Here is a 27,657-nt window from a genome sequence, read left to right on the forward strand (position 1 = left end):
TAGATGATTCTGTACAGTATTCTCCAGAATAATTTTATATGAATCCAAATCATCATTGCTCATCATATTCTTCTTTTACTTAAACCACCATAATTTAATTCTACCCATGTGATTTTTTCCAATAAAACAATTTTGAAAATATCAAAATTCTATAAGCATTGCCTTCTTGTGGCAAAAATATAAAATTTATTTTAAAAATTTAAAAAGTTGACCTTCATAATTACAAGTCTACATTTGCTCATGTTTATTATGAAGACACAGAGGTGAATTAAAAGAAGATATCCTTTAACATTATCAAATGAAACAGAGTGTACCCAAGTGGAGAGGAAGTCAATGTGGTTACTCAATATAAAGCAAAAGCTATGTCTCCCAAAGAGCAGACATGCAGTTATTGATCTAGAATTGGCACAATGACAAACTGCTCTGCAAATTTTCCTCTTCCCAATTAAGGTGTCTCTCTTGAACTGATTGAAAGCCGTTTGATAAGTATACTTTTTTCAAGATGGTGTGCTCAGTTGGGGGTCTTTTTATTAAACTGAAATTCCATCATTAGCTTTGACTAGCACCAGCTGCTTTATAAATTCTGTGTTGATGTAGGCCTCCACCAGTATTCCAAATATTGCAGGTGAATCTCTGACTCCAAAATCATCAATCATGCAGTATGAATAATTAACATCTGATAAATGCAGAATAGAAAGAGCTGTCATTAGAAGACACAGTAGTGGGGTCATAATCCTATCTCAGATTCTCAGAGCACTGATCCAAATAGGACTTTAGTTGTTGTTGTTTTTCTTTTAAGTATTTCTCAATCTCCCCACTTCCTAATGTTTCCCTATACCTGAACATAAATGGGAAAGTTAGGACTCAAGATGAAACGTTTTTGTCCTGCAGTAAGATCCAGCACATTCTAATGGATGTTTACTTGACTGTTATAACTCCAAATCAATTCCCATGAATCTGGGGCTTCTATCAGCCATAATTATTCTCCCTTCTAAATAGTGTACAGTCTATCACTATTTTAGTGATACAGTCTATCACTACTTTAACAGAAAATAGAAACTTTTCTATTCATGAATCTAATATTATTTCTGTGAGATACATGGTAAAAATGTAGCACAAAAGAAAAGTTCCTTGTAATGTTGCATTTATAAAAACATTTATTTTGTGTACTAGGTGTGCCTAGTAGGGCTTTTTGTAAATACAGTTGGCATGTTCAGGAGATAAGTTTTAAACCGTGATAAACTTGAATTTGTGAAATAATGAAATACATTAAAAATGAAACATAGCATGATAGTTCAGTGGTTGAGAGCAGGACATTCTGCAGTTCAGTTCCTGAGGCTCAGTTTCTTCATCTGTAAAATGGGAATAATATTAGTGTCAGGCTCATGAGGCTACTTCAGGTACTGAGAGAAGGCCTATATGGTAGTTAGCACAGCACAGTGTATTCATTTTCTATAGCTGCACAACAAATTAACACATACTTAGTAGCTAAAAACAATAGCCATTTATCATTTCACAGTTTCTACAGGTGAAGGCATGGCTTAGATGGTCCCTCTACTTACAGTCTCACAAGACTGCAAGCAAGGTATCATCTGGACTGTGTTCCCATCGGGAGGCTCAACTGGGGAAGAAATACCTTCCAAGTTCACTCACATTCTTGGCAGAATTCATTTCCTGGCAGCTCTAAGATCAAGGATCCCAGCTTCTTCCTGGCTGTTGTCTGGAAACTGTCCACAGTTTCTCACCATGGGGTTTTCCCCAACATGGCCGCTTATCTCATCAAGCCAGCAAGGACACTCTCTAGATTGAGTCTTCCAACAAGACAGAGTCTTTATTATGTAATCAATCACAGAGGGGACATTTCGTCACCTTTACTATATTCTGTTGGTTAGAAGCAAGTCATATGTCCTGCCCACACACATGGGTAAACACTAGAAAGCAGGGCTCACTGAGGGCTACATATGAATCTGTATGCCACAAATAACAAAGTGAATAAATAAATAAATGCGTAAATGAATGAAGAAACGAGTGAATGTGTATACCAACCTGGGTATAAATAGAGTAAGCCATAGCCTCTCAGACATCAGCAAACATAAGAAATAGTTCTAAATCCAGGATAAACAGGTGAACAATGGACTCTGTAGGTAACTGCTCTATTAAAGTCATAGGAAAAATAAAATAAAAACAGAGAGGAAGGCAAACCATAAAGAACTCTTAAATACAAAGAACAAACTGAGAGTTGATTGGGGGTAGGAGATGGGTTAAATGGGTGACAGGCATTAAGGAGGGCACTTTTCGGGACGAGCACTGGGTGTCATATATAAGAGCTGAATCACTGGCTTCTACTCCTGAAGCCAAGACTACACTGTATGTTAACTAACTTGAGAATTAAAAAAAAAAATAAAATTCAATTTAAAATTTTTAATTAAATTTAAAAAATAGAGTCATAACACAAGTGTTCAACCTTTGTGAAAATAATATATTGAAGAGTTATGGGACGTGGACTCCCAGGCCCAGAGAATGTCAGTGTAAGATCTCAAGGATGGTGGGGAATGGAATCCTCAGGGAAAATTAGGGGTTTTAGTCCCTTAATTAACTTTAAGGTGATAACCTTCTTATAATTGAAGCAAGAAAAGAAATGAGAAGTGAAATAAAATGGTCAAATGTAGTTACAAAAAATTTTAAACTTCTAAACAACAAAGTAACAATAAAAACAAAAGAATATTCACCACAAATGGGAAACTGTTATCATCTTCAACCATATGAAAATTTATGCAAACATATTTATGAACATTACCAATTCAAACATATTTATGGGTAAGTGGGCAGAGGATGTAATTATGTGATTCAGGCACAGAGTATATTATTAGTAAATTACATTTGAAAAAAGTTTAAATTTCATATGGATGGGACAGAAACATTTTTTTAAAGTACTTATCTATAATTTTTGTTTTACTAGCTGATCACTCTGACATGAGAGAGTAAACAGTAAAATAAATTGCATTTATATTATTAATTTTTTAATGTTTTTTATTATTTTTGAGAGAGAGAGAGAGAGAGAGAGAAAGCAGGGAAGGGGTAGAGAGAGAGGGAGACACAGAATCAGAAGCAGCTTCCAGGCTCTGAGCTGTCAGCACAGAGCCCGACACGGGGCTCAAACTCACAGACAGTGAGATCATGACCTGAGCCAAAGTTGGCCGCCCAACCGACTGAGCCACCCAGGCACCCCACATTTGTATTATTCACCACAGTTGTCCCAACTTGTAACTGACCCTCAGTGGATGGGTATTTGATGATAATTAACTCTCAGTCAGCAGTAAGAGAGTTCATATGGATGACTGCAGTAGCCAGATCATCAAAAACTTTCATATTTAGGGTCATATTAGTATGAAACCAATTTAGGGGATGGGAAACTATTTAAATTTCTTTTTAATTTACTTCCACTACCCTCATCGCTGAAACACATTAGAACAGATCCAGATCAGACTCAAGAAGAACAAAAATATTAGTCAAAAGGACTAGATACTCCACAGGATGAGAATCTGCCTAAGAATGAAGTCAGTGCCTTTATTTTAATGAATATTCTTAAGACAAGACCTTGACCTCTAATGGCCTCCTCCTTTGTTGCTGGCTTACAGATGTAGCAAGGCAAACACCATTCCTGGACTTGGCACAGAAGCAGTGAGGCAGGTAGGTTTTCTGCTTTTTCCTCTCCTGTAGGCCTGTTCTGGGTCCACAGGGGGCATTAGTTTTGATGCCAGTGATAATGTGCTAATACATTTGTCCACACGTGTCATCGAATCTTTTCAGGAGTAGGTTATAGCATATCCCTTGTCATGGCCAGGAATGTAAGAGCCAACAATTAAATGAATGACAGTGAGCACTCACTAAATATATGCTGTTGTGAGTAATGTATCTTCAGTGGGAATGAGGCAGGTAAGGATCATTTGCTCCTGGAGTCTAGATGTGCTTTCTTGTGGTGTCAGGGAGGCAGGTACTGGGGACAGCTGCAGTAGAGGGTGGTAGTAGGCAGCCCAGCCAGATGAACACGGCACCTGAAGATGGTGGTGACAGATGGGCAGCAGATAGTGTCTGGGAGGTCTGACAGCCACAGTCAGGGCCTGTGTTTGCAAACACAACTCCAAGCTGGCTGGCTCTGGGAGATCTGGTGAGCTCTTCAAACCAGTGCCACCCACCACCCCCACTCATCAAGGGCAGGGTATTCAATGGGGGGTGGTCGAGGACCTGAGGCAGTGCTGGGGGCCAGGAAGGTAATATGGTAATGGGGCCAGGAAGGTAATAAGGGTCAAGAGGGAAAGCGGGGAGGAAGTCACAGAACCAAGCAGGCTGCTCTCGGAAATGTACTGGTACAGTACGTCTGGTGAATCTTAAGCATGCATGCCTGCATCAGTCTTTCTTGGACTGTAAACTTTTAAAATGCAGTGATCAAATCTATGTAATTCTCCACAAATAGTGTGTAACACTATAAGCAATTAGGTGGTTAATATTTTTAAGATGAAGATGATGCCCAGTTTAAAGAAATTAAAACTGGAAATAATATATAATGTATATTTTCTGGGTGTGGTTTATGCCAGAAAGATGACCTGGGGCTTCAGTTCTAGGCACGTACCTCAAGAAGAGTCCTTAGCCATACATTGAAAGATTGGTAAAATAATGTACATTTATATAATATTTTATTGAGGTGATATTCACATAACATGCAATTAACCATCTTGAAGTGTACAATTCAGTGGCATTTAGTGCATTCACAATGTTGTGCAACCATCAAGTCTCTCTAGTTTCAAAACTTTCTCATCACCCCAGAAAAACACTCCTTAAGTAATCATTCCTCATTCTCCCCTTCCCGGTTCCCTGGCAACCTCTAAACTGTTTATGTTGAAATAGAACAATTAAAGCATGTAGATAACATTTTTTTAATGATTCTCCACTTTATTGACTTGTTTGATTAATCTATTAACTATTGATCTAACTCAAGCCGGATAAGTGTGCTATCCTTACAGCTCTATTATTTTTGTGTATTTAGTTGCCTGCCTCCCACCCCCAGGCATTGAGTGCTTTGCAGCAAGGTGGTGTTCAAGGTGCCTGTCTGTCTGTGGGTCTACAGCACCTGGTACAATGTCTGGCATACAATGTGCTTCGTATTTGTGGGATTACTTCACATTACCAAGAAGTCAATTAATTTGTCTAAGGACTTACAGCTAGTAAATTATGAGTCACAAGTTAAGCGTAAGTCTCTCTCACCATGCACTAGGTCGCAAATGGGGCCTGTTTGGGAGGCAAATTTAGACAGCATTCATACTAGACTTCATACTCAGGAGGGTTAACATGTACCCAGTGCTGTTCTAAGCCTTTTTCAAGTACTACACTGTAATCCTCCTAACAACCATACAAGGTAAATAGTACTATTAGCCCAGAAATTCTGGAGTGGGAAGTGGCAATGCCTGAATCCAATCCAAGTTCTATAGGCTTTGAGGAAGACTTTGAGTCTATGAGTAGCTTAGTCAAATGCCAGGAAAGACCATCATTTTATTATTTTAGTAACAACCTATGGGACTGGTTTTAGGGAAGAGGAAATAGGTATGATAGCTGAAATGGAGCCCGCTCTAGAGTTTGCCCTCTTACACACACGCGTGCACGCGCGCGCTCACGCACGCACACAACCTTGGATTGTGTCTTATGCTTGGTTATAGTTACTGTGGAAGATGCCATTTTTATGCTTTTATGCTGTTAGGTACCACTGCATTTTGCAGGTACAACCATGTCTACTCTAAACTTAATGCTGCTGTCTCCCTGCTAGGTCCCACTGCTTTTCAGGGCTTCCCCATGCCTGTGCCTCTCTGGGAACCACTGCCCTCTGCATTATCACCAGGGCATCCACCCCTCTTCTGGGCACCACCACTGCACTTATGCTGGGTGCCACCTCAAACCCCTAGAGCACCAGATGGGCCAATGCTGCTCAGGGGTCTGTGGCACAATGGAGGATACCTTTCCATTTTCTCTCTGCATCAGATGTTACCAAAGTAATATTGGCTAGCTCTTCGAAGTCTCAAGAGGTTTGGGTAAAAATGGGTCTTCTAGTTTCTATTCACAGTCCTCTCTCTCTTCCAGGACCCAGAAATGAGTCCATGGAAATCTGGGCCTGGGGCCAATGTGACTGACCCTGAGGTACTTGAGTCACTACTCTGCTCCAACACTACGGCTTGTAAGTGAGCTGTGCTTTTTCCACTTGACTCTCCGCCCCTCTTTGTCTCAGGCAAGGTTAGATGATTCTGAATTCTAGAGGTGGGGACATTTTTAGCCTAGAGCTGGGATTCCATCTCACTTAGACTCAAGACCAAGTGTGGAAGTCAGTGACAGAAAAACACTTTGAGACTCTGTAGGAAATGGAGCTCAGGATTTGGTGAACTCTTGATGTCAAAGACTCTTAGCACTCATTTATATTCTGAATCTCTGCAGGAAAGTGTTCTCTTTTGTTCAGAAATTTAGGGAGTTCTATAAAGGGAGATAAAGAAAGTATGAGAAGTGTAATTTTTAAATCTAGTGGCTTAATTTCTATCCTGTCCTGTCATTACAGAATAACATTAGTGGGCTTATGCTTACTATACCACTTTAAGCCTTGGTTGAAATGTACTTGTTAAGAAATCCCTCAGAGCAGAACACCAGAAAGGGCTTCTCTGCTGGGTTCAGACGAAGTAGGATAAATTCTGATCCCTCATGGTTTAATTGCACATGTGGGGACGTAGGGCAACCCAAATGAGTATTCTAAATTTCTGTAGGGAAGAGTTAGGGGTGACTGTTACATTATTCACCTTTCTGCTTATCTACACTCTCTAATTTTCTGTAACACACATGTATTGGTTGTGCGGTTAAAAGTGAAGTAAAATTAGGGGTGTCTGGGTGCTCAGTCCACTGAGCGGCCAACTTTTGATTTCAACACAGGTCATGATCTCACAGTCTGTGGATTCGAGCCCCACATCCAGCTCTGTACTGACAGCACAGAGCCTGCTTGGGATTCTCTCTGCCCCTCCTCCGCTTGCACACAGGTGCAGATAAATTTAATACACTTAATAAACTTAATAAGTAAGTAAATAAACAAATAAATTTTAAAAAATAAATAAATAAAAGTGAGATCAAGCTAAACAAGGATGAATACTCTTCAGTCAGAGTGACATCCAGTGCCCTCATGGCTTAGTCCTCCTGTAGCCTTCAGCATTCTCTTTGAGTGAGGAGTGGAAGTGCTAAAGGGAAGGAGAGGACCTCTGGTCAAATCTCTTCTTTTGCTCCCTCTGCTTTACCCCTGGGCAAATGCTTATACCTGGTACCTCATGAAAGCCTTCTCTGTGTATTGAACACTCCCAGCTGTTATGTTAGATAATAATAATAATAATAATAATTAATAATAATAATAATAATAAATATTTCTGAGGCTCTTACAAAATAAATAGGCTGGTTGTTGAATGAGTGTTGACCCAAAATAAAAGTAAAAGGCTTTAAACAAGTGTTTCTCAGTGTGCCTTTCTGTTTTCCATTTTTTGATGTGATCGTAAATAAAATATTTCTACCCTAAACATCTCATTTTTTGACTCAAAATCTTTTAGTAAGCTTTCTTCCAAAAGTACATGGAATTGGACTGACTTTGGTGTTATTGGGTGTTTTTCCTTTTTCCAACCTGTATAAGAACAATACTCTTATGTATATAATTATTGTGAACTGAGTAGGAGGTAAGCATTTCAGAATCTGAATTAAAGTATCTCTTTAATAACTGACTTTCTCTAATGCCTCTTTACATCTTTTGGCCACCATTTTTATCATCATCATCATCATCATCACCACTGCAAACATCTAGACCGGGCTTAAAGTTTCCAAATCATTCCTATCCACAGTATCTCTCTTAATAGTTGCCCTATGATCCCCATGTTATTGGGGGGTAAACTGAGGTTTCTGGAAACTGAAGGACTTTCCTGGGATCTTTCAGCTAGTTCGGGTCCAGAGCCAGGCTTCAATCCCAAATCTGCCAGCTCTACATTTTTTATTTATTCTACCACGCTGCTATTCCATTTCCTTCGTTGCTGGATTTTAGTAGTGGTGGCGTTTGACTTGAGTCCAAAAATTGCAAATGAAATCTTTGAGTAGCTATCTTTATCACAACTCCAAGAGAATAAGCCAGGGGTACAAACTTAGTCTGAAAGGAGCCCTTCTATCTTATTCCACATCTGTCCACCCTTTTAAATCTAGCATCAAATCCTAAAGACATGCCTTTGAAAAATCAAAATTGGTGGGGTGGGGGCTGGAGGTGGGGAATAAAGTCAGTTTTATAATTTTCTCTAAAACTCTATTATAATTGTTCCAAAGTAGCTAATATCTCTCTCCAGTTACTAGTGTTTAAAATATTTGAAAACATGCACTATGAATAAAATGGTCCATTTAGGGAAAGCAAGCCTAAACAATAGAGGGTGAGGCAGTATCCAAAAGGAGAATCAAACTATTAGGCTAGATTGAAATTCTGGACTTGAGGGTTTCAAACCTGCGAGGTATCTTGCCTCAGAGGGTAAGCACATAGGAGTTAGGGCATATGTCTGCCTTATGTATGTTGTATGCAATATTTGACACATATTTAGGCTGTAAGTTATTATTTACTTATCTGAAATTAAAATTAGCTGGGCATGCTGTATTTTCTCTGTCAACCCTACCATAGAGATTAATCCACAGGGCAACCTTGGGCCAGGTGCAGAGAATATTTGCTTGGGAACATTCCTGATAAGCCAGGAGCTGGACCTGGGATGATATGAGCAAGTCTGGATTGAGTCCCAGGTTGTACACATATATCTTTTTCATGTGTTTCATCATCTGCTTGGGCCTTTTGTCTTTGAAAGTCTCTATAAACTGTGCCTAAATACTATGGCATTAATCATAAGACCCCTGAAGTATTTTCATATTGTATGTAATAAATGCCCATATACTTAGTATTTAAAACCAGAACCACTTACTGCAATATTTAGTTAAAATTACAAAGGGAGTGGGGCACCTGGATGGCTCAGTCAGTTGGGCATCCTACTTTGGCTCAGGTTATGATCTCTCAGTTTGTGGGTTTGAGCACCATGTCGGGCTCTGTGCTGACAGCTCAGAGTCTGGAGCCTGCTTTGGGTTCTGTGTCTCCGTCTCTCTCTGTGGCCCACCTCAAAAATAAATAAATATTTTTTTAAAATTTTAATTACAAAGGGAATACAAATAAAGCCATCGTTTTGTTAAGGTGTATAAGTCTACTTACCCACGTTCTTACACGTATGTTTGCTGAGTCAAGACTTTCACTGATAAAGTATTTCAAGTAGCTGCTAAAGGAAATGCATTTAAAGAGTTAAAACTCACATACATTTGGGCTAAATACCTATAGTCATTATTGTCTCTCACCTGAATGCCTTTTATTGATGTGATGTCACAAGTGGCTCTGATTGCTGGCAATAGCTTCCTTAACATGCTCATGTGTTCTAAATCGAAATCTAAATTTTTCAGACCCTTTCCACAGGAGTGATTTGAAGCCAGCTGAAAGAGCAAATGATATTGGGGGGGGAAGGGGGGAGGGAGGAGGCAATGACAGAAACTGGTGAATGGAAGGTGGTGAGTCACTGGCCTTCATGGGCACCCACCTCCATGTTTCCACACACTTATCACTAGCTTCCCAGGTAACCAGAGCTTACCACTTGGGCAAAAATGGCTAAAATGAACTGAAAAGGCAGGGACAGTAATAGTAGCGGTAATAGTGGCGAGGAGAATCGGTGCTGAGATATATTGGGGAGTAAAATCCCTCCTCAACGCCCGTGGCCTTTTCTGGCCCAGTGTGGCTTGTGTGATGATTCTATCACTCTTCAACAAACTTCTAACACTGTCTCTTATACTCATGAAATCATCAGCAACATTGTTTTTCTTGTTATTTATTCTCTACCTCCTTATTTCATAACTGCATAATCTCAGTTCATGGAAACGACCAGAGAATTCTCAAAACTAATTCTATCCCACTATCTTTCTCCAACTCACCTGAATGTGGTGTTCTGAAAAATTTACAGAGCCACATCCTTGTCAAAGAAAAGGAGCATTTCTGTGGCAAGGCAGCCAATCTCTCTTATTTGTAACTCAGCATGAGGCCATTATTTAAAGCTTAAAGAAGAAAATTTTCACATTGTTCCATTTTGTGACTTAAGCAGATCAACTGAAGGTACGGGCAAATCATGTCTTTCCTACAAAACTATCATGATAAACCAGAGGGGGCCACTCTAAACAGCCTTATCTGCAGGAAATTTAAAGAATGAAATCTACTTCTAAAACTGTTCCTGTGTCAGACAGATATACTGTTTGTAAGATATCCCATCTCTGAAAACTTTGTAGAGAAAGGTATTCTTCTTCCTCATTCTGCTCCAAATCATTTTCATGGAAGAGTGGGTGTAAGAATGTAGTAAGAAAAATCCAGTGGTCTCTAAAAAGGCTTCTTTCTCGTGTTCAGAGCCTCCCTGTCCAATCCGCTGTAATGTTCTTTATCCCAAGTAAACATAGCTAAGCATTTGCAAAGACCTCAGAGAATTCAAGGCTCTGAGAGGGGGAATTTTATTTTATAACTTAAATTTATTTAATATAATTTTAAATAATACATTCACATGGTTCAAAACTTAAAATGATATAAAAAGGTATACACTGAGAATCTGTTTCGCCTCCTTTTCCCATCCACTCAGTAATCCCTGATGCCCACTCCCACCCTATAGATTAGCACTTGCATTGCTTTCATTTTTTTTTAAGTTTATTTATTTATTTTGAGAGAGAGAGAGCGCGAGCAGGGGAGAGGCAGAGAGAGAAGGAGTGAGAGAATCTCAAGCAACCTCCATGCTCAGCACTGAGCTTGATGCAGGGCTCGGTTTCACAACCCTGAGCCGATATCAAGGGTAGGACTCTTAACCAACTGAGCCACCCAGGTACTCCGCATTGGTTTCTTAAGGGGTCTTCCACTTAAGGGGTCTTTTTATGCATATACAAGCAAACATTAATACATATTCTTATTTTTCTACATTTCTTATATGGGAGGCAACATACATGTTCTGCAGCTTGCTTTTTTCATATAAAAATATATCCCAGGGGCACCTGGGTGGCTCAGTAGGTTAAGCGTCCAACTTTGGCTTAGATCATGATCTCACGGTTCACAAAATTGAGCCCTGAACTGGGCTGTGCACTCACTGCATGGAGCCTGCTTGAGATTCTCTCTCTCCTCTGTCTCTGCCCATCCCCTGCTTATGCTGCTCTCTTTTTTTTCTCCCAAAATAAATAAAGAAATAAACTTTAATATATATGTATATATATTAAATGTATATATGTATACACACACACACACACACACACACACACATATATACACATGCATATATATAGCTCCAGAAGACTACTCTATATCAGTACATAGACAGCACTTATTAAACCATATAGTGCCCTTGTTGATAGATGCTCAGGATGTTTTTTTAACTCTTAGTATCACAAACAATCTGCAGCGAACAACTCTGGCTTGTGTGTCCTTTTGTACGTGTACAAGTATATCTGCAGGATACAGATACTTCATATAATTTTGATTAAATACCTCTGTTTTGGGGCACCTGCATGGCTTGGTTGAGCATCTGACTTCAGCTCAGGTCATGATTTCATGGTTTGTGAGTTCAAGCCCCGCATCAGGCTCTGTGCTGACAGCTCGGACCCTGGAGCCTGCTTCGGATTCTGTGTCTCCCTCTCTCTCTGCCCTTCCCCCAGTCACACTCTGTCTGTCTCTCTCTCAAAAATGAATAAACATTTAAAAATTTAAAAAAATACCTCTGTTTTAACATTTATCAAAGAGTGGTATGTGTTTTAGTTTGTGCTATCTCCTCATTATTTTATGAGCTTCTAGAAGGCAGAACCGTGTCTCATTCATCTTTGCATCCACAGCCCCTACCATACTACCTAGCATGCTAATGTTGAATACAAAATAAACTTCCTAGTATAACTATAACCTTGAGAACATTAAAGTAACCCCTCAATTTAAAAGGCTGAGATATAGATGAAGAGGCACTTCTAAGTTTCTATTTTAGGGATGAAAATGAGACTTATAAAATGCCAGGCCAAATGAAAATATTGAATAAGGAGTAGAAGTTTCAAGGATGAGGATGTCTCTTCAGATCCAGGAACTAGGACAATGTCATGTGTGTTTTCTGGGTTATCCACATGCAGAGAAGCTTAATGGTAAAATAGAGAGGGAGCCTGGAGGACTCCTGCCTGGTGAAGATCAGCCAGGAATGTCAGAGAACAGTCCTTCCCTAGCAACCTGGACCAAGACAGGGTGTAAAGGTGAATGCACACCTGGACTGGAATCCGAACAGAGAAGTGTGTGTGTGTGTGTGTGAGAGTGTGTCTGTGTAACATGGTTCTAATTCACCTTCTTTTCCATTTTTATGACAGTCTATGTGAATGGCTCTTAATTCTGCTCTGCAGCCCCCTCACTTGTCTGGAAAGCTGCTAGCGAAGAGACTTGGTGAAAACTCAGACTTTTCCTAAACTGACGGGCAGCCATACTTCCCAGCTCTTTCCCTCCCTGCCCCGGTGCTGTCCCTCCCCAGCCATCACAGCTCTCCCAGCTCCTAAGTCATAGGGGCACTCTCTCTGCACTAGGTCATCGCTAACCATCCCTGCTGCCCCTCAACTGTGTTTAATCAGGTTTGAAGAGATGGAATGGCAGGCAGATATGTAACACACAGAACTCAGCTAAACCTGTTTCCAAAATCCCTGCCTCTCAAAAACTTTCAGTGAAAAGTAAACTGGTGCAATGTTTTGGTTGTACCAATAAGGTGGCAACAGCATTCAAAACTTGTGAACGTGTGTTTTTATATAGCAATTTCACTTCAGGCAATTAATTCTATGAATACACTTAGAAAAACACAAAAATGTGCACATGTTTGCTAAAGTATTATTTGAAAAAACAGAAAGACAAAAAATAACTTCAGTGTCCATCAATATGGGAATGGTTATATCCATGATAGCATATTGTTTGGTATCCTGTGCAGCTGCTAGAAGAATGAAATAGACTCCTATGTAGGGAATGGAATGATAGCCAAAAACACTGCTAATCAAATAAAAGCAAATTCAGAAGAGTAGATATATTATATGATTTATTTGTGACTTAAAATAACACATGCTTGCATATGAATGTAAAAGTCTATTAATTGGGGTGCCTGGCTGGTTCAGTTGGTAAAGCATGTGATTCCTGACCTCAGGGTTGTGAGTTCAAGCCCCACATTGAGTGTAGAGATTACTTAATTAAGAAAGGGAAAAAAATTTAAAGCCTCTTAAAATATATGAGAAACTTGGGGTACCTGGGTGGATCAGTCGGTTAAGCTTCTGACTCCTGAATTCAGCTCAGGCCATGGTCTCACAGTTTGTGGGTTCAAGCCCAACATTGGTGGTGCAGAGCCTGCTTGAGATTCTCTTTCTCTCTCTGCCCCTCTCCCTCTCTCTCTCTCAAAATAAATGGATGAACTTTTTAAAAAATACGAGAAATTATTATTAATGGCTACTACTAGAGAATGGGATTGTGGGAAGCTAGGAAGCAAGAAACAATTTTTTAAAAATTCTATATGCTGTTTGTATTAATTACAAATATGATTACAAATATTGATTACAAAATATGATTAAACCTATTAATTCTTAGGTTCCTATGGTGTACAGATTACACAAGATTTAGTGATCATTTCTTACTTAGAAAAGCCACTACTTTAAAAATCCTCCCTTCTTCGACCTGCCCATGGAAGTGGCAGCCGTCTCCTACTCAGGATCATGGCCGCCCTCAGACCTCCTGTGAAGCCCAAGATGGTTAAAAAGAGGACCAAGAAGTTCTTCTGGAAACAGACCATAGATAAGTCAAAATTAAGTGCAACTGGTGGAAACCTAGAGGCATTGACAATATGGAGTTCTCAGAAGATTCACGGACCAGATCCTGATGCCCACCGTTGGTTATGGGAGCAACAAGAAAGCAAAGCACATGCTGCCCAGTGGCTTCCAGAAGTTCCTAGTCCGCAACATCAAGGAGCTTGAAGAGCTGCTGATGTGCAATAATATCTTACTGTGCACAGATGGCTCACAATGTCTCCTCCAAGAACTGCAAAGCCATTGTGGAAAGAGCAGCTGAGCTGGCCATCAGAGTCACCAATCCCAGGCTGTGCAGTGAAGAAAATGAACAGACAAACAACTTATGTGCATGTTGTATTTGTGTTAATAAAACCATAAAACCACAAAAGAAAAGAAAAAATAAGAGAAAAGAAAAGAAAAAGGAAACTCTTCCAAAGAGTTCTTTGTGGTTGTGATTGACTTTAATTGAGGTTCACAGAACCAGCTTTAGCTTTGTGGGCATAAATTAAAAATTCAACACATTTAGAAAACTAGGTAAAATTTTCTGGGATTATAAAAATCAATGTGTTTAGCCTTCAGACTGATGAGATTGCCAATAATTTTTTTAAATGTTTATTTATTTTTGAGAGAAAAAGAGACAGAGTGTGAGTGGGAAAGGTGCAGAGACAGAGGGAGACACAGAATTCAAAGCAGGCTCCAGGCTCTGAGCTGTCAGCACAGAGCCTGATGCAGGGCTTGAACCCACAAACTGTGACATCATGACCTGAGCCAAAGTAGGACACTCAATCAACTAGTCACCAGGCACCCCGAAATTGCCAACAATTTTAATATCACTCTTGACTGCCCACAAGTTTGTGTCATATTTTACAAGGTCAGGGAGAAGTGACGAAGATGCCCCCATATTGTGTAAGTGTCCTATTGCTAAAGAAGAGACTGCTTAGGGCCAACTTACACAAAAGAGCAGATTCTGATATTAGGTTTTCAAATCCTGATCATTGGAGCCATTCAGTCAGTCTCTGTGCCTGATCCTGAAGAAACAACCTGGGACAAGAAGCAAGAAGATGAGAAAACGTCAAGGAAAAAAAAAATTGGTAGGTACAATTGTCAATAGATTCAAACAGGCTCTTTGGAGGCAAGTCTTTAACCAAGAATCTTGAACCTGCCAAAATTTCCGGGCCACCTACCTTTTCCATGACTTCCTGTTGCTGAGATGATGATGTCTTAGGTTACTAATCTAATAACGTTTTTCAGGGCCAAAAAGTTTTAGCAATTTGCCTTTTTATTCTGCAGTGTAGGAAACAAAGTCATGGAATGCCTTATCTGATTCCTCTTCACTCTGGAATAGTATTTTGTGTTTGCAAATGTAGAGAAAACTACATTTTCTTGGTAGTAAGATGGTAGGTCTCTACTGGAAGCTAATAGACATAACAAGCAAATGGATAATTCATCTTGCTGTGACTATAACCAGGTCTAGTTTACGGAAATAATCCAAACATGAAATTCATAAACAATCTTAAGGGATCTTCAGGACCAAAGCATACTTTTGAGGTTAGCCCCCAAACCTTTGAGAACTTCCATTTTACAACTAAATGCTGAGGCACAATAACCATTAAAAAGATCAGCAGATGAATTAGAAATAACAGAAAGTAAGAGAAAAAGTAGTCATGTAGCAATAATTATGCCTTTGCTTGCATAATTCACTTATCACCAAGCAATTCATCTTCAATTATAAGGATGTAACTTTCTAAGAAAAGTTTGCTTTCACAAAGTGAATAGGTTCAAAGCGTGTTTGGTAATTTAATTTCAAATATATGTGTTGGTGTAATTAGGTGCTTTCAAGGCACTAGCCTCCGACATTTAGATCCAGGTATCCAGAAATAAAGTATTTTGATAACTAACTTGAAGTCCAAATGCACATTGGCCCCAATTATTGGAATAATATGGGTGACAGTATATTTTTGAACCCACTCTCCAGATAACTTGGACATAAATATCCAACAGAAGTTCACAGAGTTGGGATACCTCTTCAGATTCATTTTTGTGTAGAATATTTTCTCCTTTGAACCACTAATCAATTTTATTATGTGCAGTTTCTACAAGTCTATTTGCCCCAATGTCTTAGCATTATAGTACCCTCTCATCAGAATATTGGTTGGATTCCCTAGTGTGAATCACTTATCCAGTTGCTCGCCTGATTTATTCACGTTTTTGAGGTTTGTGAAATGTGGCAGATAAACAGGTTTATGCTGTGTGCAGCTTGGAGGGCGGCCAATGTCTGTCTGCCTATACAGTATATTTACTCTCGTTCCTCAAATCTCTCTCCCATACAAAGAAGCTGTACTTTAAGACTCAAATCAGTGTAGAATGCATCTAGTAATGTCACTGCAGAAAACAGCAGGTGCTCATCCTCTCATTTGCAGTGATTCTTGCAGTGAAGAAAGTGAATCAATGATTCACCCGATGGACAAAGAAACGTCACAGTGAATATTTGGAAAAGTCAAATGCAGGAAAGGACCATTCTCATCTAAAGGTGTGCTCTGATTTTAGAAAATAACCCCCCCCCCACAAGAAAATCAGGAATTTTGCTGAAGTGCTCTGATTGTACCTGCAGTAAGCAATGGCATGTTCCCTCTCTGCCTGCTTCTTCTCTTTTATTGCTTTTGTGTTGTACTTCTAAAATAAATATCAATAAATCATTGCAGTTAGATACTCTAATATAGACAGAAATGTACTTGACTCCCTACAGTCATTACAATTGGAGGGGACTCTGATTAGGATGCTTTACTTAATTAAGTGATATCGTCTAAAGAGAGTTCTTCCCTCCATTTTCTGTTTAACAGTCTTATAAAACACCAACAGAGGAAATTCATTCTGTTGTTTGCTTTCCTTATTGTAAATGGTTTATTCTCATTCATAGTTTACAGAAGATGTCATGTTAATGAAATGGCTAATAAGCCAAAGACTGGTTCAGCTGCATACAGAGCCTTGTTCAAATCAGCTCAAGCTATAGCAGCCTTGAGAACATTTTCTCCCTCAGTCCCAGAAATATATTTTAAAATTTTTTTACAAGATCTGTAACATAAAATTAAGATGACTCAAAAGAAATTTTATTTTTCTGAGAAATCGTGCTTCCTCTGGTTTATGTATGGTTCAGCAGAGACCTTAAAAATCTGTTTCTTTGAGAAAATAGGAAAAATTGGGCAAAGAATAAGCAATCCTTATGCATAAGATGTTATTTGTGAGGCACTTTAATTTTACTGAAAGAAGTCATTAAATTTGGATTGCCAATACAAATATGATTATATATGTTTTCTAAATAAAATGTTATTATGTTGCAACTGAACTCATCCATTTATTGTTTGTTTACCTAATGCTCAAACGCATGTTTTATTCATAGATGTCTGGGAGAAAAAAAATTTTGCTTGATAATCACACCAAGAATATTTAACAAAAGCAATTCTCCTTTTATTAGTGAACAAGTTTAAGCAGAATGATTTCATTTTTTTTCCATTTAGTTAATTCAGACTTGCAGAACCCCCAGTATACAGCTTTTGTTTCTCCCCTTGCTGCCTTTTATGTCTTTAATATATGCATGCCTATCCACTGATGGGAAAATATCATTTCCTGCAACTCTTCCTTTTTCTTTCTTGAATATTCTCTCAGTTGATTTCTGGGTTTGGTTAGTTTTCACTACTTAGTTCTGTCGAATCATATAGAAGACAGACAGAGTGAAGCCAAGTAAATAGTTTACTATGCTGTTGAAGATTTTAAACTCTGTTTCATTACAGGAAATTTGAATCCTAAATATATTTATTCATTCCATTAAAAATAAATAATATGTTTGTATTTTAAAAGGAATCAAAAATTGATAGAAAGTAGTAAAGAAAGTGGAGATTTATTAATATTTATGAAATTGTTTTCATTACCAAATAAAACATTTTAGCAAAATGCTTGCAACTTTAGCAAAATTACAATGTATTAAATGTAACAACTTTGTTTATTAAAAAGAAATATAAATGTAAACACTCTCTTAAATGAATTCAGCCCGTTTACAATAGATTTTTTTTTCTTACTTAAACACAATATGCAGCTAAAAGCATTTAATGATCAGGAAAATTTAAATATATTTAAGTCTCAAAATATAAAAATGAATATTAATGAATCACCTGCAAGAGACTTTTAATTAATTACTAAACTATTAAAAAGAACACTTTATAACATTGCTAAGAACCTGAATTATTTTGATTCCTGATCTACATAGCTTGGTCATTTTTCAAGCAAAAGAATAATCATAATAATAACAACCTACATTGCTAAATGAGTTAATTAACATTGTATGACTATAAGGTTTTTGTTTTTGTTTTTAACTGCATAACACTAGTCCTACATAAAACCACTAGCTGGAAACATTCTGAAGTTACATAAGTTTTCTTAACTCCCAAGTTAAATCGGCTCTACCATAGAAAAAGAGTAAAACAATGTACCCCCTGGACATGCTACCCAAAGTAAATTCCAGAAGTTGCTCATAATTGTTTTTTTTAAGATACTTTTTATTAAAGACTAGCCTTATATTAGTTCTAAAGTTCACTAAACATTAGTTATGTTCTTGTTTTGTAATACAGATAATTTTTACAACCAAAAGCTTAGTTAGCCCGCTTTCTATTAAGCAAACTTCTTCATCGATTTTCTTTAAGCCCTTCATTTAAAAAGGTGCCTTTGTCCTGAAACTAAGCATATGACATTTCTGTCTCTTAAGAAATTTTTTAAAGAACTGAATAACAGCAAGTAAATTCTGTTAGGGATTTTATTCTCTTTTCCTGTATTTGTTCATTTCTTTAAAAATAAAGTAATTTTTAAAGAATTAAAAATGTGGATTTTTTTGTAAGGCTTTCAGATGAATGAGAATTGTGTCTAATGAAGTACCACTGAAGTAAGAGTAGCTGCTAAATCATTATCTGGCAGAAGAATGTAAGTATTATTTTGTACAAATCAATTATTTTTATCAAATGACTTTTCTGTCTAAATTGTTTGCTTTAAGAAATAATGATGTTAGAGATAAGCAGGTATTTTAATATGCATTTTTAGAGCATTGTTATTCCAATTCCTATAAACCAAACTAAATGCAACAGAGCCAATTTCAGGCTGTTCGTTACTGAACTGCTTTTCATTGGAGCAGTGAACGTTTGTAACTAATGCTCCAATCTTGATGAGCAAAAATACCAGAGTTTAAAATTTTAAGCACAAATAGAACTGTGCATTTAATAGGCTCTTTAGTCAGAAGAAAAATATTGACATCCTAACATAGCCTTTTCCTGAACTTGTAAGATGTGTATTCTAAAGTATTTATCATCAAAGCTATTTGTCTCTATAAAGCAGCAGAAAGAGTAAATTCCCTAACGAGAACCTAGCTAAGAGACACTCTCCTGCAATGAAGTAGATCAAATCTGTACAAAGAAGAGTACAAAAAAATAGTTTGGTGCCAAAGAGAAGATAGTTCTTTGAAACTATTTTTTTTTTATTCTACAGAAAAATGTAATGAGTGCTCTAGAAAGAACATGCTTAGCAAAAAGCTTTTTTGGGGAACAGGGAGAGAAAAAAAAATCTTGTGTGATGTGAGAGGAGAAAACATACAGACCAAAACAAAACAAACAATAAACAAAAATAGTTAAAACAAACCAAATGTATTTTCTTCTAAAGCATGTTTTCTTTCAGCAAGAGATGACTATAGTCTGAAGAGAAAATTCCTCTCATCAGCGAGTTGTACTTTATAAATACAGGAGAACAAATCGTAGACTTTTTTGGAAGACAATTCTCTTATTAATAGCACTGGTTTCACAGCTATTTTTGCCTCTAAAAAGGGCGCCTCCTGGACATTCACAAATAAGCTTTTTTGAGGGAAAAAAAGTTGTAAAACTATTGCCAAAATGTATATAGTTCTGATTCATGCTAAACATTTTTAACAAACCATTTTACGTGTTTATGTGTTTTGAAGCACCTCAGTGGCCCAGAGCGAGCTCTACCTTTAATGTGAGAAGACAACATAACAAAGAATCTGTCACACAGACACACACACACACACACACACACACACACACCAAAATGGAAAAAAAAAAAAAGGATGCAGTGGGCGGGAAGAAAAAAACAAATGTTACTTATAATGAACAGATTATGAACTTCATAAAAATATGACAAAAGCAATATTTTTGCCCTAGTAAAATAATTTCTGATGTCGAACAAATGAAACTAAAGTAAAACTTCTGAGTACAATCAAGCATTGAACAAATTGTAGAAAAGTAATAGTGTTAAATATTGTACATTCTTTTAAGACTTCTATGATACAGCTGTTAATATAGTTAACTTAGTTCAATATTGTGTTAATATGAAAATAGCTATAATATAGTACCTAGTTATTTGTAATATAATAATCATTCATAATATATGGCCCAACAGTCCAGGAAAAGCCCAGTTATCTTTTACAAGTACTAACCACACATAAATCACATAACAACTCAAATTCATGCCCTAAATTTTATTTTCAAAAATTGGTATTTTTCTCATATTCAAATGCATACAAAATTAAAACAAAAATGTAAGATTAACACAAATAGAACAACCTTTGGAGGTTTTCAAGATCGTATTTTCCTAACAATAATAGCTAAGTAAAAATAATTATTGATAAGAGCGATTGAAATACATTATATATTTTAATGACTCAAATATTTATTTCTACTCCTTTTTGCATCAAGACTGTGGGAAATTTTTATTATAGCGATCAGATGGTGCGCTGATGTGAGAAATGTTGCAAAGCATCCTGTTGATTGCTTCTAATTAACTGCAATGCTCTTGTGTTCTCAGTTTTAGCCAGCCCACACTACACAATGCCTTTTATTTTGCTTTGAATGGATTTTTAGTTAAAAACAGCTGATCTCAATATCCACAGCATTTTGGCTTTTTTTTTTAATCTCTTAACATTTTCATGGAATATTTTCTTTTCAAGTTTAAAAGATAAATTTGAAAACATTTCTAAAGCATGAAGTATAATCAGTTAAATTAACAGCACTCGTGTGGTCTTTCACATGTATTTTGCATGTTCTATAGTACGTGATTACATTTTCAAACCACATTTCAATTCCCCTTTAAAAGTTATACATCTGAGTGATAGTTTAAGAAGGCAAATCTGAAAAGCAGTTTAGAGCATGCGACTAATTTTTAATTTTAAACATTTTTGTTAGCAGACTACTAAATAGAACAGAACTGAAACACAGGACCACAAGCAAGGGATGGAAAGGATTTCAGAATTAAAAGTATTAAATAAAATTCTTTGCACTCACCTTTCTCTGATGATTTAAGCTTAAGCAGCCCTGACAGAGAGAAGTCATGAATTTTCATCAACTTCACACATGTCATACATTTAAAAACATTTTGATTTGCCCTGGGACCCCTGCATGTCTCTGAAGCACAGTAACAGTGCTGTGCTGTTTTGTAGGTACAAACTCTATGAACTCCCAGAGCTCTAGAAGATATATTACCAATGTAAACAGCCTCTTAAGTGAAAAAAAAAGAGCATTAAATAACACGAAGTTTCCAAGGAAATGCAGAATTTAAAATAGAATATTACTAGAAGCAGTGCACTTCCTATAATTTTAAGTGCCAACTTTATCCATACACTAGCTTTCTAAGAACATATCATTTTCTGACCCAAGAAACAATCATTTTGGAAAGGAAAATTTATAACTTAAAAATTAGTTACTAATTTGGTCTAATAGATGTTGAAAGTGATTAAATAGTCCTCTTTTTGTGCATATGAAGATAAAATGTGACTCATGCAACTAGAAACGCCTAGTTTCAAAACGGCTGCCAACATCCTAATACTTCCAGGAGAAGGCTAAGTACATTAAGTATAGTGCAATAAAAACAGAATGTCCTGGGATTATCCTCCAAATACTTCTGTCCCTCTTAAAATTGTGAGAAAACATAAAGACAAGGTAAGAAAGAAACGTTAGGAGAGATTAACAAGTGCAAAGTTGCAAATCATGTAACGATAAAAATAAAGTGGCATTTCAAATAATTTACACTGTGCCCCTCAGCTTTACAACTGAGGAAAATGAAGCCCAAAGAGGTAAAATGACTTCCCCAAGGTCTTACAAAGACTAAGATATAAAGCTCAATTAGAGGCAAATGTCTTGACTTGTGGTAGCACACTTTCTACAACACTACACAGCCTTTCAATGCAGTGACAGAAATGTCAGCTCAGGTGGATGTCAGTCCTACAGTAAAGTAAAACAATGAGCAATGCACAGGACATACAAAATTAATTTGCAATATTTACTCAGTGGGAGCAGTCATTTTCCTTAAAAAATGGAAAATATCTTTATGCCTTCCTTTTTGCCAGGGTTTAAGGATTTGTACCTATTTAATAAAAGGTAGTTCTCTTTAGCACTCTTACACCAAGCGGGCAGGTAAAAACAACCATCAAATAGTCCCATTGTCACTAATTTGTCCCCTTTTAATCCAGTCTCTAATCTGCTGACTGCATGGTCTTTCTAAAATGCACATCTGATTATGTTTGAATTTTTTCAGTGCCTTTCCATCTGCTGCAAGATAAACCTACACTTCTTAGCCTGGCATTCAAGGGTCTTCAAAATGTTTTGCCCATAGCACCCCTTCAGTTTTACTCCCAACACTCTCCTCACAGTTTCTCCTCCAGCAATACAATCCAGGTATGATTCCCTGAACAGGACATGCTTTTCACTGCCTCTGGGCCTTTGCACATCCTTTTTCCTCTACCCGGAATACCTGATAAAACTTTGTTTCTCCTTCGGGATTGAATTCAAGTGTTACCTTTTCTCCTTCTGCCAAATATAGATGCTTCTTCCCTCTGGATCCCACTGCATGTTGCACAGACTTCAGATTACTCCACTCATTGCATTGAACTGTGATTGTCTATTTTCATGCTTGTCTCTCCAAACACAGTGTCTTTGGGGTTAGAGACATATCTTTTTCTGCATGCGTAGAACTTTGCCTGATGTAAGTGAATCTTTACTGACTGAATAAATAAATCAGTAAATAGGCCATATCATAAAATATTTATGTCTTAGGGCGATACTGCCTAGTTCTTCTGTATAATGTCTAAGCTGGATATGCCCTGACAACAGGATATTATATCAACCTCTGTTTTTGGTTTCTATCAAAAAAGTATAATTTTATAAATACTCTTCCACTATAGTGAGTTGACTTTGTTATGAACTTGGTGATGAAATACCAAGTCCTATCTACATGTGAATAAAACAGAGAATTTTTGGGAGAGCAATGGGTCATCATTGTTCCAGACACTGGTAAAGAACATTTCCTTTTAGGAATCCATTTCTTGTTAAAAACAAAAGTTGAAGGATTAGCTGTAACCCACTAAGAGTGTAAATGCATATTTAAACTGCATATAAACAGGAAGCAATATCTGTATCTTCGTGCCAAGTGAGTGTTTTAAAAGAGGATGTTTGATCTTAAGTAAATGGAATTTAGATTTGAGATTTAACTTATTTAGGGTTCTGTTGCTGTTTGACTCCTTCCAGTCTTCTTAATTTTTCTGAGCAAATGATGCTGAGGTGCAAATACCGCCTAGGGAGGCTACTCAGCTGAAGCCAGGGACATCCTTGCTATATAAGCACTCATTTCCACTTGAAATAATATCCTCATACTCATTGATGAAAGGTCTCACATTCAAAATGGAAAAGAATCTGCCAGTATAGTCTTTTCTTAACAGGTATGTAATCTTGAACCAGGCCCCAAATCAATGAAGAGAGATTCTAGGAGTTGTTTGGGCCAACACAAGGCATAGTGCATCCCAACTCTGAAGCTACTTCCAATCTTTTGATTCCTCCTGCCTTCACTCCACTGGTTCCATTGTGCCCCAAAGCTATAGTCCCTAATCAAATCTGAGAGGTGCTCACTAAGGAATAGAAGTTGGGAACACAGCAATAGTAGCCATCGCTCTTGCATAATAGATTCCTCTTGGCCATTCCGTAGAGCAGCCCTATGTGGCATTATCATTAACAATCAACATTAGTTCTTATATTCTTTTCTAGTAGATAAGACCATACTGGCCAATTCCCACTCCCACTCCCAAAAGAATGATAGGATTTGTAACCTTCTGTTCCCTTCACCACTTCAGAAGATGGCTACACTTTAGAATTTTAAAGGTCTCAAGAAAGATAAGTATGCCATAGAAAGTTTAAATCTGGAATGTAAAAAGAGATTAACTCAAAGGACTTTCCAAGTCATTAATTTTTAAGGTTCATTTTGTGTTACATCTAAGCTTTGGGGGTTTTTGTTTGTTTTAAACATTACAGTATTACCTCAAACAGTTTTCATTTCAATAGGCAGGGAAATGTTAAGAGATTCTTCTCTTGCTAACTAGCATAGAATGGGGCTGCTTTTCTGTCATTTTAAGTCAGACCCATCGAGAATTTTAACAATTTTTTATTCACATAAATAAAGAAAAATGTTAAGACTCCTTTACCTTTATATTTTTCACATCAGAAAAGATTACACGGTAAATAGTGAAAGTGTTTCATGAATTCATTTGTTCAGCAAACTTATCAAACAACTATCGTGTGCAAGGCGCTATACAAGATACTGACTAACCCACAGATACACAAAGAAAAAAAAGAATATGGTTGTTTACAGCTCTAAACTTAAGAATGTGAAATGGTGACCACTATCAAATCACAGAGACTTGGAATTTCCTTCTGTTCACTTGCTATCTGTTCTTTTAAAAGAAAAACTTCTTTGGCAGAAAGTATTAGTCAAGATGGAAAATGCTCATCAGCATAAATTCCAACTTTATAACTTAATAAGCAAGAAAAAATATATCTGTCTTCAAATTGGATGTGGCCATTTGAAAGTTCTTCACAAACTTGTAAAAGGACATAGGCTTTGGTTTTCTTGAGGGTCTGAAATGAATCCATTACATTAAAATGGCTCTTAGTAGCAAGAGCAAATAATAATTTGCATTATAAGCTAATAAAATGGAGGGTTAGGCATATTTGTACAAGATCCTTTTTTATTCACTTTTATAGATATTCTCTCCCATTCCTGCTTCAATGAACTTGGAAGATTGTTCATCACTCACTATTGTTTAAATTATAAGGCATATATCTGCCACCTGGTTTTTAAATTTTTTTCCCCTTTGGTAATGTAGATGAGTAATGTCCATCTCCATTCTTTAAGAATACACTAATGTAATGATAGTATAATTTTGGGAGAAAAAGTTAAATTAGTTTTTTTATATCTCACATCTAGAAACCTCCTGACATATTAGAAAATATAATATTCTTCAAAAAATACACTTTGCTAGCCTTTATGAACACTCATACTTCAGTGAATCGTACCTTTCTGTTCAAAAAGTGCAACAAGGCCTCTCCCACAAGCAAATCCCCTGGAGAAAACCTCACTGATGAAGTCAGTCTACTTACTTTTTCATGGTACCTACGAGTAAAAGTTAGGGCTTTATCTCAATCATGATAGTTAATCTAGATCGCAAAGCTACTTCCAATTTAAAAGTATGAGAAAAGAGCCTATCCTGCCAACAAAGGGGACCCAGAAAGTCTTGTTTCACCCATAGATTCTTTTGTGTTAGACTCCTAGATTTTATATCCTCAAGGAAAAGTGCTAATATTAGAAAGAGAGAGATTTTGCTTTTACAATGACCCTGTGTGCCAAATACCTGCTTGTTTCAATTAGAGATAGGAATAAAAAACTATTTTTATATAATATTAGATTTATATAATTTCTCTGAAAGTTGAATGTCTAAATCTTATTAAGTTAGCAATAATTTATTAAAGCAAACATGAAAAGGCAGAAGTTTGTTCTATTGACAAAAAGGGATAATCTTAAAAATTTTATTAAAAGCTCTTGATTCCCCCCCCCCTACTGATAAGGGACACTTTTCCTGGTTTTTGCTCTTGTTAGTAACAAGAATCCTATTTCTATTTATGCCCATTTTCAAAATTGGGACTATCAAGTAATGCACTTACAGCTTACTTTTCAAGGAAACTGCTTGAGAGCTTCTGTATCCATTCCCCTCCCCCACCTTTCCCAGTAGTGAATTCCCCCAGAGGGATTTATTACAGATATGAAGTGGAGAATTTAGAAACAGGGCTGATTGGTGGACCCTCCCGCTGCCACTAAAGTTTTCCTGATACCTTCTAGATGCTACTGTAGGATTACGACTGATTCACTCCTCTCCTTGTCTGCTGGCAGCTAAATGGGAATACTGGCAAGCTGCCAGACGGGTAGGTAGCCAACCTGCTCGCCCTTGATTGTGCCTGCCAGCTTTTTAATAACAGAAGTAGGGTCAAGTAAGTGAAATCACGAACTGAGGGGAGTATTCTGAGAATGCAAAGGCAGTTAATGTCCTTCCAAGCCTCAGATGGCTGGCAACCCTTGGCAGAGTAATCTATGATTTGTGGCACCTGACCCTTCCACTGTGACTGTTATCTGTGTATTCACTAGAAACATATTTACAGAATCTCTCCATTAGCAAAGATGCCTTGTGTGTGATTACCCAATTGTCATGGTCACACTAGGGTTTTGATACAGTTCCTATTCACAAATGAAAAACTGTACTAAACTGCACACAGGGTTGATTTAAAGCAGGGATCTTCAATCAGTAGATCAAGACTTCTTTTGGTAGATCTTAAAGAGACTATTACAGTCTTGCTCCCCCTTCTTCCCTACTCCAAGACCACATTCCCACCTCCCCCCAATCCACTGGCAAGACAGAATCTCCCTTATTAAGCCCTTACGAATTCTCAATAAAGTTAAGAATAGCTATTAGAATTATCCCAAAAGATGAGCCTGTTTAAAGCAGACTCCACCCCAGAAGATATTGGAAGAGAGCACCATTTGCTTAGTTTGCACTGCTCACATTTATATAGTACCTAAGCGGTGGCAGAGTACGTTGTCCTCACTTAAAATGTTTTAGCTACGCAGGCAGAGTGAAGTTGTAGGCTGGCTTTCCTTGTTCTTATGGAATCAAATATAAAAAACATTAAAAAAAATTTTTTTCTCTGACATGAGTGACAATGAGAACACTTGCTACTCAAAAGTTTATTAGGAAGTTTTAAAAGTGGTATCTTCCCTTCCCCCTCAAATAAATGGCATTGAGGTCCTCCCGTGCCAGAATATTTCTCTAGTTTACATCCTATGTTGGCTCTCACCTTAGTATTAACTCATAAAGGCGAAGCAGTATTTTAGGGAACCAAATCAAACTCACTAGGACCCAATAAGTGGTCATGAGTCAAAATGGACAAACGATGACCAAGGGTCATTGTCATTATGTGTCTCCCCAATGAGATCCTCCGAGAAAATAAAAGTAACAAAGTCGCACGAGATAAATAAATGAAGGCGATAAACTCACCACAGATCAAGCAATGCTACTAAGGTGACCTGACTTGACAGTTAGTAACCGCAGGCGACCCTTAGGAATTGCATCGGGGTTAAATGCCCTGAGAATTGCCGAGATCCTGACGACCTGGGCCACTGAGCCTCCGCAGCCGGTCAGATGGCGGCGCACAGAGGCCGGCGCTCTAGGCCGCTGGGGCCTGGCGAGGAGAGGCTAGAGGCCGGCCCCGGGCGCTCAGGGCCCGTAGGACCGCCGGAGCCAGGCCGCTCGAGGCCCAACTCCGGAGCCGGTCCGGCACCCGGGCAGAAGACGACCCCGCAGAGGTGAGA

The 27,657-nt window shown here is 37.6% G+C and overlaps 1 non-coding gene across 2 annotated transcripts; it reads right to left on the reverse strand.

Annotated features, from left to right (window-relative positions):
• Nucleotides 1-220: 220 nt before the first annotated feature.
• LOC113601289 (uncharacterized) lies at nt 221-25,827 on the reverse strand. Of its 2 annotated transcripts, XR_008299374.1 has the most exons (3): nt 21,258-25,827; nt 14,879-14,967; nt 221-9,353 (listed from the first exon to the last, which is right to left on the reverse strand). It is a non-coding gene; the product is annotated as an uncharacterized LOC113601289 (transcript). The 2 variants fall into 2 exon arrangements; XR_008299373.1 differs by having other exon boundaries at nt 221-14,967.
• Between the last annotated feature and the right edge of the window lie 1,830 nt (nt 25,828-27,657).

Source organism: Acinonyx jubatus, chromosome B3, assembly GCF_027475565.1.
Source record: "Acinonyx jubatus isolate Ajub_Pintada_27869175 chromosome B3, VMU_Ajub_asm_v1.0, whole genome shotgun sequence".
Taxonomy (NCBI): Eukaryota; Metazoa; Chordata; class Mammalia; order Carnivora; family Felidae; genus Acinonyx; species Acinonyx jubatus.